This window comes from Stegodyphus dumicola, chromosome 2 (genome assembly GCF_044657685.1).
Source record: "Stegodyphus dumicola isolate Sdum_Otavi_A_Nest chromosome 2, ASM4465768v1".
In the NCBI taxonomy this organism is placed as follows: Eukaryota; Metazoa; Arthropoda; class Arachnida; order Araneae; family Eresidae; genus Stegodyphus; species Stegodyphus dumicola.
In genome coordinates, this window is record NC_140769.1 from 55,645,270 (window position 1) to 55,661,726 (window position 16,457).

Sequence of the window (16,457 nt, forward strand, 5' to 3'; positions counted from 1 at the left end):
TAATCAATTTATATCATTTACACATTTAAATTAAGGATTTAAAAATTTCATTTTCTTTTCAATTAACTTAATTAGTCTCAGAATTCACTTTATGACCCATTTAATTTAACTTTAACCAGAACCAATTTCTAGGATGGTCAAAAGCACATTACTTTCTTCAGGTACATTTCTGAAATTCAACATCTATACTAAGGATAATTTCACAAAAACAAACTATATTTTTATACCATAATTAATTTATTAAGATTTTCCATTTTAGTCTCTGTAAAAGAAAGACAAGGAAACGGAGCCAACTTTCAGCCATTCAGAATTAATTTAGAGATTCAATATGAAGTATAAAGTCCTAAAGAAAATTCTGGAATTTCTTTAAGGTTCATAGGAATAAATGAAAACACAGGAAAAAAAACTTATCTTTAAGTAGACATCTTGAAGACATCTTGGTGAACTTTATCTTTAAATCTATCCTTAGGCCACCTGGCAAATCCACACCACAGGGACTCGAACGGCACGGCAATAAATTGCATCACACTCAAGGAAAGTCAACTATACCGTGCACGGAAAATTGGCGGATTAAAAGAATGGGTGAGCCATTAGAATGGAGTGCCATGAGTAGCAATCCTGGTCCATGCCCGTAAGAATATTTACAGTGGCTAAGTAACTGGAGTGGCTTATAATCTGTATGCAGATCAATCAGGTATCAAACTTCAATTCACAAAAGCTGGAGAGAGCATATTAGCTGATCATATCTAATTTAACCAGATCAGAACGCAAAAGTATATGAAGACAGTCCCTAATTCAAATCTTTCGTTTTTCAGAAGATTATGCTCAACAAACATTCTCGCATTTTTGCGAAACACGCGGCCGGGGAGCATATTGCCGCTACCCGCCGGAAGCGCAGCTAATCGGCGAATTACATCTGTCTTTCTTTTCTCACAACAAGCACAAGTCTAAAATCTGAGTGTCAGTCAACAAGTGATTCAAACTCGAATTTTCTTCGTCTCCTTCAAACACGGACTCCCATAGCGGCTTCATTTATCGCCCCCATTTGGGCCTAAATTTGCGTTTCTACCCTGAATGGGGGCCCACCAGCGGCCGAGCGGTAAAGACGCTGAACTCTGGTAGTTCGGTTCGAGGTTCGAATCCCGCAAACGGGCTGGCTGCATGGGCGTTTTCGTGCTTTTCCCCATTTGTAACGTGTATACGAGCCAGTTTCCCTTAGAAAGTCCTCCACGAAGGCATCCCTCCCTTCAGGCAGACGGCCCTCGTGTGCTTTGCCATAATTTAATAATCCAATTCAATCCTACCCTGAATGACCGAAATAAGGTTGATCACACATGCGCGCCCCTCTTCACTTAGCCAACCACCGGACACCCCGATCGCCAAATAAGATGACTTACTTCGAAGGTGAAGTGGCAACCTCTGACCTTTCCGTCACGTACATCCTGTCCAAAAGATCAATTGCATAAAAGAAATTTCTTCTGGAACTTTCCAAGTGGCAAAAACAACCCGCGAAAATCATGACTTAGCAAAATCACCTCCCTTCCCGAATTCTTATCACAATGGAAGGAGAATAAATAATATTCTTAGAAGCTAAATAATATTCTTAGAAGCATCTGTTTTTCCCCAAAATTAAGGCATTAAAATAATAATTCACATTTAAATAAAATTAAGATTTTCTTAAATCAGAAAAATAATTCATCTTTTTTTTTTTTTTTTTTTTTAATAACACGATCAAACAATTATGTACACAACATTAATGACTTACGCCATTTTTCCGTGCCTGTTACTGATGATATTTGCGAATGTAAGCGACTGTATAAAATATTAGATTTATTTTTGCGGTAGGCAGTTGCCCGCGATGTTGAAAAACATCTTCTACCTTATTTTGAAAGCACATGTCTAAGATCAATATTTAAGAAAAGTAAGCCTTTTGCTACATTTCTTGAACATCCTGATATGAATGAACATTCTGATATGAAGTATAATATACTTAATGTATTCTTTATATGGAATAAATATTTCTGTTTAAAGTTTTAAACAGTAAAATGTTAATTAAATGTAAGAAATTTATTTGTTTATAATCTTACTTTATGCGCATTTATTCAAATAAGAAAGAAAATATTTATTTTTAAAATTAATTTAAAAATATCTTTAGTAATGTAATATTGTTTCAAAGCATATTCGCGTTGCACTCCAACAGAATATTATTTGAATATTAATACTTTAAGTTTAAATAAACGTGAGAATTAAAATGATTGATTTATTTAACATTGAGTTTACGGGAGTCATGTAGCAATATTTGAATATTAATACTTTATGTTTAAATAAATGTGAGAATTAAAATGATTGATTTATTTAACATTAAGTTTACGGGAGTCATGTAGCAATAACTTCTTAATCCTTAAAAATTTGTTATTTATGAAAAGCTATTGTTGAAGTAGGTAAGGTTTCCTTGTATTTATAAAATTAGGCACTATTATTTATAAATGTTGCATTTAACAGAAATTTAAGTCATAGATTAAAATTAATAGCATATTTTCTAATAAGTTACAAGTTCCTAAGAAGTTAAGATGAAAGGTTATTTAAAATGATCCATCAGGTTTCAAAATACTGTATTTCGTAATTCATTGCAATTAAAAAATAAGTACTATATAAAATGAAGAAAAAATCTTTCAAATTTTATTCATAATATTATAAACATTCGGTATTTGTTTCTCTTGTCATGCAACAGACATCCAAGTATTACTCCAGTTCTCTCTTTATGTGTTCCAACATTTATCTGCTAATGGTCATCAATAGAACTATACTGAGGTTATGGAGCTCATCTAATGTTCCTGGCAGATGGGGCATATAAACATTGTCTTTAATATATCCACAAAGGAAACAAAATTTCGCTAGATCTCAAGACTATAGGGGACAGGCAGCATTTCAACAATGCTAAATTATCTTTTCCATACTGATCAGTCCAATGACGTGGAAGCTCATGATTCAAGCAGTGTCTTTACCTCTGTAATGCCTATAAGGAGGAGCCCCATCACTAAAATATGGAATTTTTTAACCTTTTGTTTTGGTCGAAGTAACCATAATTACCGTATCAAAACCTGCACTACACTTCAATCAAAACATAACCAGAACTGCATTGCAGTATACAAAACGTTCCATACTTATTGGAAAATTTGAGGTGATATTTGGGAGGGGTTTTGTTAATTCTGAATATTTTATTTGATTTATTTTGAAAATTTGAAAGTATTTGATTCTTCATCTGTTCCAGCAATTAAGTCGCCAACAAACATATTTTGAGTGAGCATGGAATATACATTCGGGTACTGTGGCTTGTATCTCTAAGCGTGTACATTAAGAATTGGTTATGGTTTCATTTACTTCACCATCGTTCATAGAAATGTTACAGCGTTTCTGTCTTCATCAGCAAGAGAAATTTGCAAAAATGTTTGGCCGATGTCAGCTGTAAACGCAATTCGATTTTGATGGAATTTAAAGAGTAATTCCAGTATATCTGGACACATCTTTAGAACTGAATGCAAACAGTAATTTAATGACAAACGATTCTCCGCATGCGATGAAGGATCGAAAACCACATGGAGTTTTGTAGTTCCTTTGTTTTCTGTTATAACGGCTTGATATGGCATAAAATAGGCTTTTTGTTGTTATTTCAATGTTAGTCTTTTCGAAAATTCCTCCTTTTAAATATTCATCAATTACTTCGTGATATCTGTCACAGAATTGCTAATTATTCTGTAATCTCCGAGTTAAACTCTTAAAACCTAATTTTAGCAATCTGAAAATTATCTCCAAGTTTGTTTGAATTATGATTCCACGAAAGGAATCGAATGAATGTAACGATCGTTTTCAAATTTTACAAACTTTTGAAATTCTCGAAAATTGAATTATCTTCTAATTCGGGTTCCTTATCAGCATCGTAATTTATCCTTATGGATTCGAGCTCTTGGAGATTCTTAAGAAAAGTAGTCTGTGATTCATTCTGTGTACCTTCATTGCTATGAACCACGACCTTCATAACATTTACAATAGACGATAAAATTTTAATGGAATTTTATCAACTAGCATGAATTATTAAGCCCTTTCTATTCCACTAACTGCCCAGCCTAATTTTATTCCGATAGCTACTAAGGAAATAGACGGTCTGTGAACTTTGTCGGTAACTCTATTCCAGTAAAAAAATCTGCCCCTAGTAGTAAAGAAATTTCCGATGTTTTATTTTATTGTCCGCACACATCGGCCGTTGATGGAAGTCTACTCCTTTATAATAATCCTGATTTTTTTCGTTGTCTTAAAAGCGTTCTCGAAACTGCCGCTTATTTTCAAAGCGTGATTTTCTTTCAATGTTTTCAGAATCGGTTGGCTTAGTTAAAAATCCTGTGCGCAGTCTAGTTTCTGTTTCCTTTCTTAGGAAATTTAGCAAATTCATAATTTTAGTCTGCTTATAATCTTCATATTTTCTATTATATCCTTGGGCTAAGTAATTACGGAATCCAGTCCCAAACCCGGGTACACGAATTTTTCTGAAAACGTTTCAAAGGCTAATTTTGAGAATTTAATTTTGTTTTGCGATTCAGACGCCTAGGAATAATTTTATATCTAGTTTTATTAAATATTAAAAAACTAAATATTTAATTAAAGTTAACTTTAATTAAATATTTTTACAATCTTATATCTACTTAAGGAATAATAGTTTCCACAGTTACATAAAATAGAATTAGCACTATGTCGCTTAGTAACTAAATATCTTTTCGCGCAGTGCGAAATTTTCCAACAAAAATTTTATCTTTATAAATTTCTTTAGAAACTGTTTCTTCTTCTAAACTCTTTACACAAATTAAACTTCCAATATGGTTATAAGCTAATTAGTTCTTCTTCTTTAATAATAAACTGTGCTACCGTTTCTTCAGTTATGCACGACCACCTCCACAGAAGAAAACTGTAGTCTAGAGTTAAGTGTGGTTGTCTTAAAGACGAATCATTATAACAGTTAGAGCAGTTTTTCTGAGCTCTGTAAAATAGCAGTCACAAAGGTTTTAAGGATTTACATATTAATTTTTAAAATTAATGCTTTAACTACAAAAGGCATGTTATTGTATAAATAGAACACTGAATAGTGAATTTCAATTAAATATTATAGAACAGAGTATTGAAATTAATTGATTTTTCCTTCAGGTACTATAAAATTCGCTTGATATTTGGTATATACAAAATAAAAGAATTAAATTTTAATTTGTCATTTGAAATTTATAGCATTTCTCACTTATCTTAAAAATAGGAGCGAATTTTCCTTTGGAAGTCCTCAATGAAAACATCCTTCCATGTGCAAATAGCCCCCGGACTTGGTTATTTTGCTTATTAATCACCGTAAAATAAAAATAATAAATATTAATATTACTTAAAACTGTTCATATTTAAATGCTACGATTCTAACGTTCTATGCTCATTAACAAAAATCTTTAATATTTTTACCCTTTTACAATAAATCGTACTTTTTTAAAGATTTACTATGTTTCAGTGTTTTTCTATGAAAACATGTTTTAAATAAAAATACTACCAGAATCGCTTGAAAATTATTCTAAATAAAAATATAATCCAGAATGTTATAAAGTAATTTTGTTTTGTAACAATGACAGACGTAGCACTGTATCAATAAGCAGGGTCGAGTAAAGATAACACATGAGGTCAAAGAAACATAGGAATCTTTATTAGCAGTTTTTCTATAGTGAAATCTTTATTAGCAGTTTTTCTATATTCAGTAAGAGAGAGAGAACCGGAGCCTTATCTGCAAAACAGCAAATTTGTGAATGATGCTCTTATCTTCGAGATGAATGATTATTGCGAAGAGAGGTTTCCGAAGAGTTAGCAAAAGAAATACAGCCATAGCTTGCATCCGCTTTGCAGGAAAAGGGGCAATACTTTTAAAAGCACTCAAAGCATCTGCTTTTGCATCTTGAAAGCAAAGTGAGAATTTCAGAATCTGTAAATAAAAAAGGATTTTTAATTAATGGTAACTTTAAATAAGATTGTTGTTTTGGTACAGTGGATATCAAGTGACGTTTTCTTTGAAACTGGTGTAAGTCTCTTTTTGACAATAAGTTAGTTAATGATAAAAATGAATGCAATCTGCTATGAACTTTTATCTATCACTCTAAAAAACCTTTCAAAGTTTCCATCATTTTGCTAATATAAATTTACGCATCAAATTACAAATATAACTACTTGAGTTGTAAATACACTTTTTGCAAAGACACAATATTTAGTTAAAAAATTACACTACATAAATTCAGAAATTGTACTACATGATTGATATACTACCTAACATTCCTCCAATACATTATGTTTATTTTCAAAACATTTCTCATAATGATAAAAGTTAAAAATGGCACATATTAATATAAAGTTGTAATTAAAAGTAATTTAAATGGCATTACCTGAAGAGATACTGAAATAAAGCTTTTTATTTTTTTGGGCATGTTTAATAAAAATTTCATAAGAAAATTAGTTTGATTCATTTGAAATTCCATATTTAATATTTCAGAAATGTATGATTTTTCACATTTTGTTGACTTTGTTGTGAGCCCATTTGAAATCATCGAAAGTACCAATTTCTTTTAACTAATGCTTTAAAAACGATCACATTATAAATTTAAATCAATTTAATATTTAAAAACATAAAATGAGCGTATTCACATATACCTATATTTTTCAAACCTTCCAATACAAACCCTTAAATATCTCCATATAATAAGAAATGGACTTAGACTACTTCCAAAGAGAACGGTTCAAATTTTGTATCGCAAAATGGCAGACATAAGGCACTATAAAATTCTGATAGACATACTACGTTGAAAGCAGAAAAAATAAATTAAAAAAAAAATACTAAGGCCCTTTGTCTTTTATATTAAATTAAACTGCATCTTCTGGAAAGAATGTGCATGTTTCAGAAATGCCTCCCATGTATGAATTTTTAAATCAAAAAGTAACTGTCAGTTAAAGTAAACCCTTACAAAATAATGACGAAAATTTAATTTTTCGTTACTATGGACTTGAAAGCTATTTTAATCTGTTTAGATCTTTAAAGAATCTTATATAAATGCTAAATTAGCCTGAAACAAAGAGATTTAACAGACAATTACATGAATATTTTTCTCAAACTAAACCTAGCAAAACATTCTGCGCATAAGACAATCATTAAATAATAAATACGCAAAGCGAAAAATATTTTAACTATGTACAGGAAATCGATTCATTAAGTGAACTTTATTGTAAGATAGTTCTGAAACAAAAAATTCGATGTTTTTATTGAGTATTCAGATTTATCTGAGAAAGTCGTCAGGATCCTGTTGCCTTTTGTTACAACACGCAAGTGCAAAACCTGTTTTTCTACTATCATAATGAGGGGGGAGGTAAAGAAAAGTATAGTAAGCGATCGGAAAAAGAATTACATTTCAGGAGAAAATTAGCTTTTATTTCTCAGGACTTCAGTTGCATATATATGGTAACAAAGCATCATCCTTTATATCAGGTGTTCTTAAGTTCCCTCAAGATAGTCGCCCACAAATGGAGAGGCATATAAATAGTACACAGGGTTGTAAAATCATTTTCAAATTTCTTTCTTTCTTTTTTAATTTTTATTTTTTAACTTAAATGGGCTATTAGTCTCGAAACGGCATTTTGCGTCGAAACACTATAAACAGCTGTATCACTTTTCAAATTGTTGCACCAAATACAGAGGCTGCTCGCACATTTTTTAGACGATTTTGGTAAGCGGTAATAAAAAATCGTTTGCTGCAAAAGAAGTAATTGCAATTGTACTATGTTTTAAAAAGTAAAAATTATCGTCTGTGGCTTGAAAGTTTTGTTTTTATTCAAAATGGCGAATTTAACAAAGCAGTGGTTCGAAGGCTGCATTTACCCTCTTTCCGAAGAGAAATATGCGTACTCCGTTCTCCAAAAACGATGTGTGAGTCATGGTTTTGTGATATCTAAAGCGTCGATAGGTAATATCATCAACAAGAAAAGAAAAAAAAAAACGTCAAATTGGAGCCACAAGTGGGACAAAAATTCCAAACAAGTATCCAAGGAAAAAACGGACATCTTCGACTATTGCAAAGGTACGTTGTTTAATGTTAAAAGAAAATCCCCTAGTCAAAGGACAGCTGCAAAATCATTCAAATGCTCGGTGCCCACTGTAAACAAAATGATAAACGTTGATTAAAATCTTAAGAAAGCGAAAAAACGCAATGTGCATCGTCTTCTTCCAAAGCATATCGCTCAACGCAGGACACGCTGCAGAATTTTATATGAGAAACACTTATCCAAATAAAAATGGAAAACAATTGTCACAATAGATGAAACATGGGTGTATTTAAATGATTGTAACAAAAAAGAGCCATTTATTATCATAAAAGGGGAGAAAAAAATTTAAGTACATGGTTCAAAGAATCGAAGGAAAGTTTTTCTAAGGGATTCTTGATTGTTGCTGGTTTTTTTATAATGGCAAGTTAAAAATAAAGAGAGTGCAAAAACATGTCAAGATTAACCCCAAATACTATCAGAAACATATTTTATCGCCAATTTTTCTGAATGAAATACCATCGCTTTACCCACAGTGCCATAAATCTGTGAGACTCCATCAGGGCAAAGCTAGCAGTCACACATCAAAATCCACTGTAAATTTCCTAAAAGAAATGAACAAAAAACTGGTATCAAGGCCATACCCTTCACTGATATCCCTACTAAGTCTTCCTATGTGTCACCTATGGAATTTTGTGCTTTCGGACTTTTAAAAACTGCATTATACAAACGTTGTCCCAAAACCCTAACAGGACTCTGGAAAGCTATTCGGGAGGAATGGGATAGAATACCTCTTCTGCCACTTCAAAAGGCATTATTATCCTGGAAATTGCGGTGTCGAAAGATAGTTCAGAATAAGGGATGTCAAACAGAACATTTAAAGCACAAGAATTTTATGTAATATAGTTTTGTGAATACAATATACATCGTCTAAAAAATGTGTGAACAGCCTCTGTATTATCGCTCTGTATTATATTTAAAGAAACTAAATAATGAAGAATCTACATGGATGTATGTATGTTTCTCGCATTTTGAAAAAACAACGGTCCCTAGAGCCATCAAATTTTAAATAACATAATCCTCCACGCGAACACGGGCACTGGAAAACCGAATTTGGAATGTATTTTATTGTCTTTTTCATATTTTGTAAAACTTTAAAAAATTTTTGATTAAAAAACTTAAAAATTTCAAAGCGAGCAGTGGCAACATTGTAAGGAAGAACATTTTTATCTCCAGCGCGCGAGACTGTCTATCGGAAATTCTAAAGATATACTGATTCTAAATATTTTCATTTCGAAACTGCATGTGTCTGTTAATGAGGGGGGAAAACCCGCCCATTTGTGGATTATATGAAATCTCCATGTTTTTTTTTTCTTTTCATTTTTTTAAATGATACTAGAATTTTTTATTTTTGTCATATCGGTTCTAGTATAAAACTAGAATACATTTCTTCAGCGTTTTACAAAGAAAGTGTAAAATATAGTGCATATAAGATAGTTTTGTATATGTGAGTTTGATATATTGAAGGTATTCTACAAGAAAGATAACCAAAAGAGGTCAATACCATATTTTGGGTTAACACTAAGCAAATATATTTTCTTTCGAAACATTTTTTTATTCAACAGTTAAAGATTAAATGATATATATTAAGACATATATCTAGACATAAGAAAAATTTTTAGGCGTAAGAGATATCTTAAGAGAGTTTTAAATGTTGAAATTAAGTTTTAAATGTTAAAAAGGTAAAGATTTACAGAAAGGTATTTTAGTATACACCTTTCATATTCGAGTATTCGGGCTCGTATTCGACTATTCGAGTATTCGCTCGTATTCGACTATTCGAGTATTCGGGCTCATATTCGAGTTTCATATTCGCTATCTAAAGTAACACCGTGTATTTTATTTGGCGCTTGTACATAAAAACATCATTTTTGTTCAAAAACATAAAAAACATCATTTTTGTTCAAACATCAAAAACAACCAATTCGGGCAAACGGCGAGAAGGCAAACTTTTCGCTGCATAAAACTCAAAGTTTACTTTTGGTACCACTTGGTAAAATGACACAGAAGGTGTAGAAACTAACTTAATTCATTATTCTACTAAAGGTTTTCAAATGTAAACCTATGGCGGTTACGTTAGGCTCAGTAACACTTAAATAACTTTTAAATTATTGATAATTTTTCAACTATTGCATACAAATTAATTAAACGCTTAAAAATTTTAAATGGGATATAAAAACAACATAATTCAACCACTTTTAAAGTAAAAAAATGCACACATTATCAACATATAAGACTGAAAACCTGAGCTCACCAAGACGGCTGACAGAATGACTATATGTATATATATATTTATATACTTTTAGTGCTGCCAACTGCAACAAAAAAGAAAGGTGCACATGTTATAGCAGTTCCATATGCAAAATTTCAGCGTTCTGAGGCTACTCGTTTTTGAGTTATGCGAGACACTGCATACATACCTACAGACGTCATGGAACAAATCTCTTCTGAATCCATTTTTACAATCCGTTTTGGGAAAAAGAGTCATGAGAAACACAAATTACCTTTACATATGCAATTGTAAACATTAGATATCATTTTTGTATCATTTAAATATTTTAATCTCATATACATTACAGAAATTAACATATTATCAAAACATACTGTGTGATTCGAAAATATAGATACAAACAATTTACTTCATTCATTATATACAATGAAATTTTTAAAATAACCTACACCATATGTTTTACCGTCATTCTCACCTAGGGAAAGCGAAATTGCTTACTCTTGTTCCGTGCTTTAGCACTTACATCATCTCCAAATTTAAATTCTTTAACAGTTACTAATACTGATATTCCTAGCCAGAATAATATAGAACTCCATATATAGAACATTATAACACCAGTAGATATCTGTTAACATATATGTGTTTACATTTTCTCAGGTGTTGTTTATATGCTTTAAATACTTACAACTTCTTTAAAAATTAGATAATTTAGATACGGTCTTGCAATGCAGTTAAATATGATGAATATTGACAGAAAAAAAATCGAAATTTCGGCCGATTTTTAATTGCTTCAGAGTCCACCGTCCCTATAACTTAATTTTTGGTTACTCATACTTTTTATTTATTTTAAAAATAACAAATAAAAATAACTCCATAACTGTTGTTATTATTATTATTAAGTTATAATACTCGAATACGTTATAATACTTGATGAATTTTTTATTTAAAGTAAGAGGCAAGAGAAAAAAAGATATCTGGTAATATTTCTGCATTAGTATGTAATATTTTTCCACATTCTTAAGTCGGAAGATAATTAAATAAATTGCGAATTTTATACTGTAGTGTCACAAGCTTGAATTTCCATGTGACGACTGGGTACATATTTTGTTATATTTGCATACATGATATTTTTTTTTTTTTTTTTTTGTAATTTTTTTTAAGCTGCCCGAAAGTTATAAGAACTTTGTGTCGAGTATGTCTGTTGATGCCATTTTGCCAGTGGTACTTATCCAGTTCGTACCTGCGTGCCACTTTTGGAGTGCTCACGGCACTTCAAATACTTACTAGGTAATGTTCTATTAGCTCTATTACTTAATCTAACCAGTTATTTTATGTCTTGGATCTTTTTTGTAGAGTCACTAGGTTAATCGGAAGAAGAAAAGATGAAAAGTATGCAACCGCCTTCGCCGGGAATCGAACCACGGACCTCTGGAATACCGGCCCAGTGTGCTGAACCACTACACCACGAAGGCACGCTAGGGAAGTGGGAAAAATACCTTACATTATTATCACTTCTTCTTTCGAGTTTCTATACAGAAAGTAAATTAGGTCGCGTGTGATTAAGCTGAGGTTTTTAGATTGCAAGATAGAGTTGGTGTGTTCGGCCTCTCGTGCCACCTTACTAAGTTGCTGCTAGCTCATATATAAGATTTGTAGTCTTCGGCCTAGCATTATATTTGCCGATATTTGAATATCTAACCTGGTTAGGTCTGTCAGCCAACTTCGCGTTAAACTGAACTGTGTATTCTTTCTTTACTAGCTTATTTTAAATTTGAACTTATGCTATTCTAAGTTATCTCGCCATGAGTAATGGCTGAGCTGTAAGCTCCAAGTGTGGCTTCTGTTCTTTAGTTTTAATAAAAGGGTCTTTTACACTCTTTACAAATCTCAGTTCTTATTTTAGACTTTGCAATAATTTGCTTACAGTTTAGTTATAATTTATGTTAAAATATTAAAAATATTTAACATTATAACTGAAAATGTTAAATGACAATAATAATAGTGGAAAAGTCCACAGAGCCTGTCAATCTAACAGGAGGGTACACTTCCGAAAGATTTTCTAGGGAAAATTAATTTGTATTTGCATCACACGTGGAGAAAATTACAAAACCACCCATGCAGCCACTCCGTTCACTAGAATTCGAACTCTGTTTCGAACTACCAGTATTCAGCGGTCTTGTCTCTTCATTCACTGATAGATATTTTTTCATTGTTATTATAGAAAAATTAGGCCAATATAGCTGTGCAGTGAATTTTAGGTCTTCATTCATTATTTCTGCGCTTAAACTGAGTGTTTTTTTTTTACTTGTTCGTCGCTAAAATTCCTTATCTCATGAATTTTTCTTTTCTTTCCCCCTTCTCTTCCCTGGAATATTACAGTAGACTATTTAATCGTGCAGTATTTTATGTATTTTATTAACATAACATTGAAATTAGGATATTTAAAAATTGCACAATGGCTTGCTCAGGCAAAGAGAAAAGTCGAAAGTCTCTTGCTTTAAATCAGATTACATATCTTGATTGAAAAAGAAAGTCAGGAGGTTCGAAATGAAAATGAGTCAAAAATAGAATTTCAAAGCTGCATTAAAGTGTTATTTAACCTTTTAACTGTCATGCCCGAGATAATCTCGGGTACAGCACTGGTGTTCGAAAATGTTACGCCTGAGTATTACTCGGGGTAATTTTTTTTTTTTTTTTTTTTTTTTTTTGAGTGCATCGTATTGTTATACCCGAATATATATCGGGAGACGTTTATTTCGGCTTCATCTTTTTGTCAAACCTGACTGTATCTCGGAAAAATTTGTCAATTTGTGTACCCAAATCATCAAAATAACTTGACAGTTAAAGGGTTAATGGAGTACAAAAAAGAGTGATTGTAAGTGGTGAGAGTCATGAAGGTAAGAAGTAATGAAGCCGCTACCAGCAACCCTTCTCTGTATAAGGATCTGTTGATACCATTTCAATGATAAGCTCTTCTCTGTCTCACTTATTTTCATCGGCTCAGTCAGATTGTTGATTACATGTAACTCTACGCGTTTTTCACTGTTTTAAAATGATAAGAAAACCATCGCTTTGCAAATGAAACTAAAAACTTTTGGTCATACTATTACTGTTGAAATCTTTCACAGTTAAATTTTAGAAACATTAGCAGTTAGCAACAAGCATAAAAATAAGGTATACATAAATGCCTTTAAAATAGCAATGGCAGTCATGGGAATGCAATTTTAAAGCAATTACTTTCTCTGTGCTACTTAAATATGTATGGATAATTTAAGTGACACTAGTAATACCAAAACTGTACTCAGATATAACAATAATAGGTAATTCTTTAAAAAATGATGGTAAACATAATGAACGTTTTCGAATATGTTTTTTCAGCCAGTAGACTATCGGAAACAAAAATGAAGAACAATAGATTAACTTCTAGATCAAATAATAAAACTTCAAAAATTATTTTCTGTACTTACTGTAGAAAAGGTAATAAATTATTCTATGGAACGCGAGCAGTACTGATTTATAACGGATATATGAATTCCATCAGAAACTCTAAAAGCTAGATTTTATAAAGACAGTTACACAATCTCTTATCTGCTCTGTATTTAAATTCTTCCTCATAATATTTCATATATATTATCAAAAATTTAATAGGATCTATGCAATACATTAAGCAAAAAGTACAAAATAGTTTTATATATCGCTAAGCAGAAATTTTTCAGTTGTATCTTAGAATTTTATGGGGAAGGTGGATAACTATGGGGGTTATATAACGCAAATAGCTTTTTTCATCATTTTCTTTGCGATACACATAGAAAAATTCACATTATAAAATTTTTTTCTGAATTTATGAAGAAATATTATGAAAAAAACTTGTATCTTGTTATAATTTAAGAAATCAATCATAATCATAATTGCATTCGTAAATGTTATACATGCTAGTTCCGATATTTATGCACACTATTCTTAAAATAATGTTAACTTAATATTTTTTTCAAATTCAATTGTTTTAATAATAAATTAAATAACACAAACTAATTCATCAAATAAGCTAAAAATTAAGCGAATTAAAATTTGGTAAAAGCATAGTTTAAAATTTTAGCAAAATCAAAGCATTCTTATGCTAAACCAAGAATATTTCATTATTTATTTTTATTATTAATATCAGTTCTTAAATACTGTAAAAATTTGGTTATACTTGACTGACAATTGTAAAAAATAATTCTCCTTTAAAAGGAAGTAATGAAATATGTATCTTACTTTTTTTGTGGTGGGAGGAGAAAGTAAATTTTCAGATAGCTTTTTTTACTCCAATGCATGCTTTTTATCCCTAAATAATAATGTTTACATGTTACCCGAACTAAATAGTGCACGTGCACAACATGGTTTTCGGTTAGATTTTGATCTCACGTATGAACACATTAGATACGAAAACTAAGTCTGCATTCTTATTTTGCACGGCTATTGAATGAAGTTTGATATCTCCATTAGTACGAGGAGATAAAACGCATTGTTTACAGTTTAGTTTAGTTTCTAAATTTCTAACGATAAAACCAGCAATGTATATTGCTATTATAAGCTTCCGTGACATGACTCAAAATTTGGGTTTGATAAAGTTCTATACATTCAACGCTTGAAAATTGTTCACTGTGGTTTTCCAACAAATTTTTCGTTTGTTTTAAATATCAACTGTTTAGGACATCAAATAGCTTTTTATAATTCTTATGAACTTAACAGTTGATTCTGAATTTTCAAATTCATCTAAGTTTAATTTCGTACAATATCTGTACGCCTAATGAATTCTAACACAAAAGAAAGAGGAAACAATGCGGAAAGGAAATTTTAAGTAATTTTATATATAAAAACGACGTACCTATGAAAGCTTATTTTGTTTTATTTTTTTTTGACGCATCTGCAGTTTCTGAACATGCAATAGCACACCAGAAAAACGTTTTATAACTTTGAATTAAAAAAAGTCTACCACATGACTTACCACACTTCATCGGCCTATTAAATTATACACATTTTTTGCTGCACACCATTAAGCTCGCATCATCCTCTAGTTATTTTAACTTAATTAACCGATTCCTCGAGGCAAGTTGAAAATGACATAAAAATTACGATTGTTGAAATTAAATATCCTGGTCAATTGTTATCGTACAGGAATTAAACTTCCTATAATTGTATTTTTTTCATAATGACTATAATACTTTTACAAATATAAGTATATAACTGAGAGATCGGCATTAAAAGTTAGATTTTCTTATTCTTCAAAAATGATTTATTTTTTTAATTTGGCATTGCCAAAATATATTTGTTTTCGTCACTTTCTGTAATTGGAAGTATATAACTGCGAAAACAAAGGCCTGCTCCATCTTTAGTTTTACTTTAAAAAATATTTTAAAATTTAGAATAGCATTAATTTGCTCAATTTATTGTTTGGTTTGCCTTTTCAGTTTAAATTGTTATCTTATATATGCATATATGCGTGTGTGTGTGTGATATTTTAGCAGTCGGGCACATGAATGAAGCTTGGCATCAAAATCCGGACGTGGCTGAGTGGCTTACAGGAGAAACACGACACAGAAGAAATTAGTTGTTTTGATTCCACATCTTTAGTCAATGCAAATGGAAGATCACTATTATTTTAGATTCTCTAAAATTACATATCCAATAATGATTAATATTAAAATAAGATTAAATTTAAGCTTTCGACGTCATAACTATTCTAACAAAGGAAAGAAGAAGGGACAGAGCAGCGCAAGGTCTTAATAGCAGCGATGGCAGGCAGCATTCTAACGAAAAATGGCGAGAACCCTGCATTTATAATAACGATTACATAACATGCCAGAATGTTCTCGAAAGTACTGGTCTAGGGGGAAGATCCTGAAATTACGGAAAGTTAATTAGAGATTGCCTGTTCGCGTAGAGCAAAACCATCGTATTTTTTATATCTTACATATATGCATCTAAATGTTATAGCAATCTCATATGCAAGATTTCAACTTTGTACGGCTGATTGTTTCTGAGTTATGCGAGATGCATACATAGATATGCATATATATGTACGGATTTC

At 31.2% G+C, this 16,457-nt stretch overlaps 1 protein-coding gene across 1 annotated transcript in view; it reads left to right on the forward strand.

Annotated features, from left to right (window-relative positions):
- The window catches only part of LOC118183992 (uncharacterized), a 543,427-nt gene that overhangs the window by 19,235 nt on the left and 507,735 nt on the right, over window positions 1–16,457 (forward strand). The window lies entirely within an intron of this gene.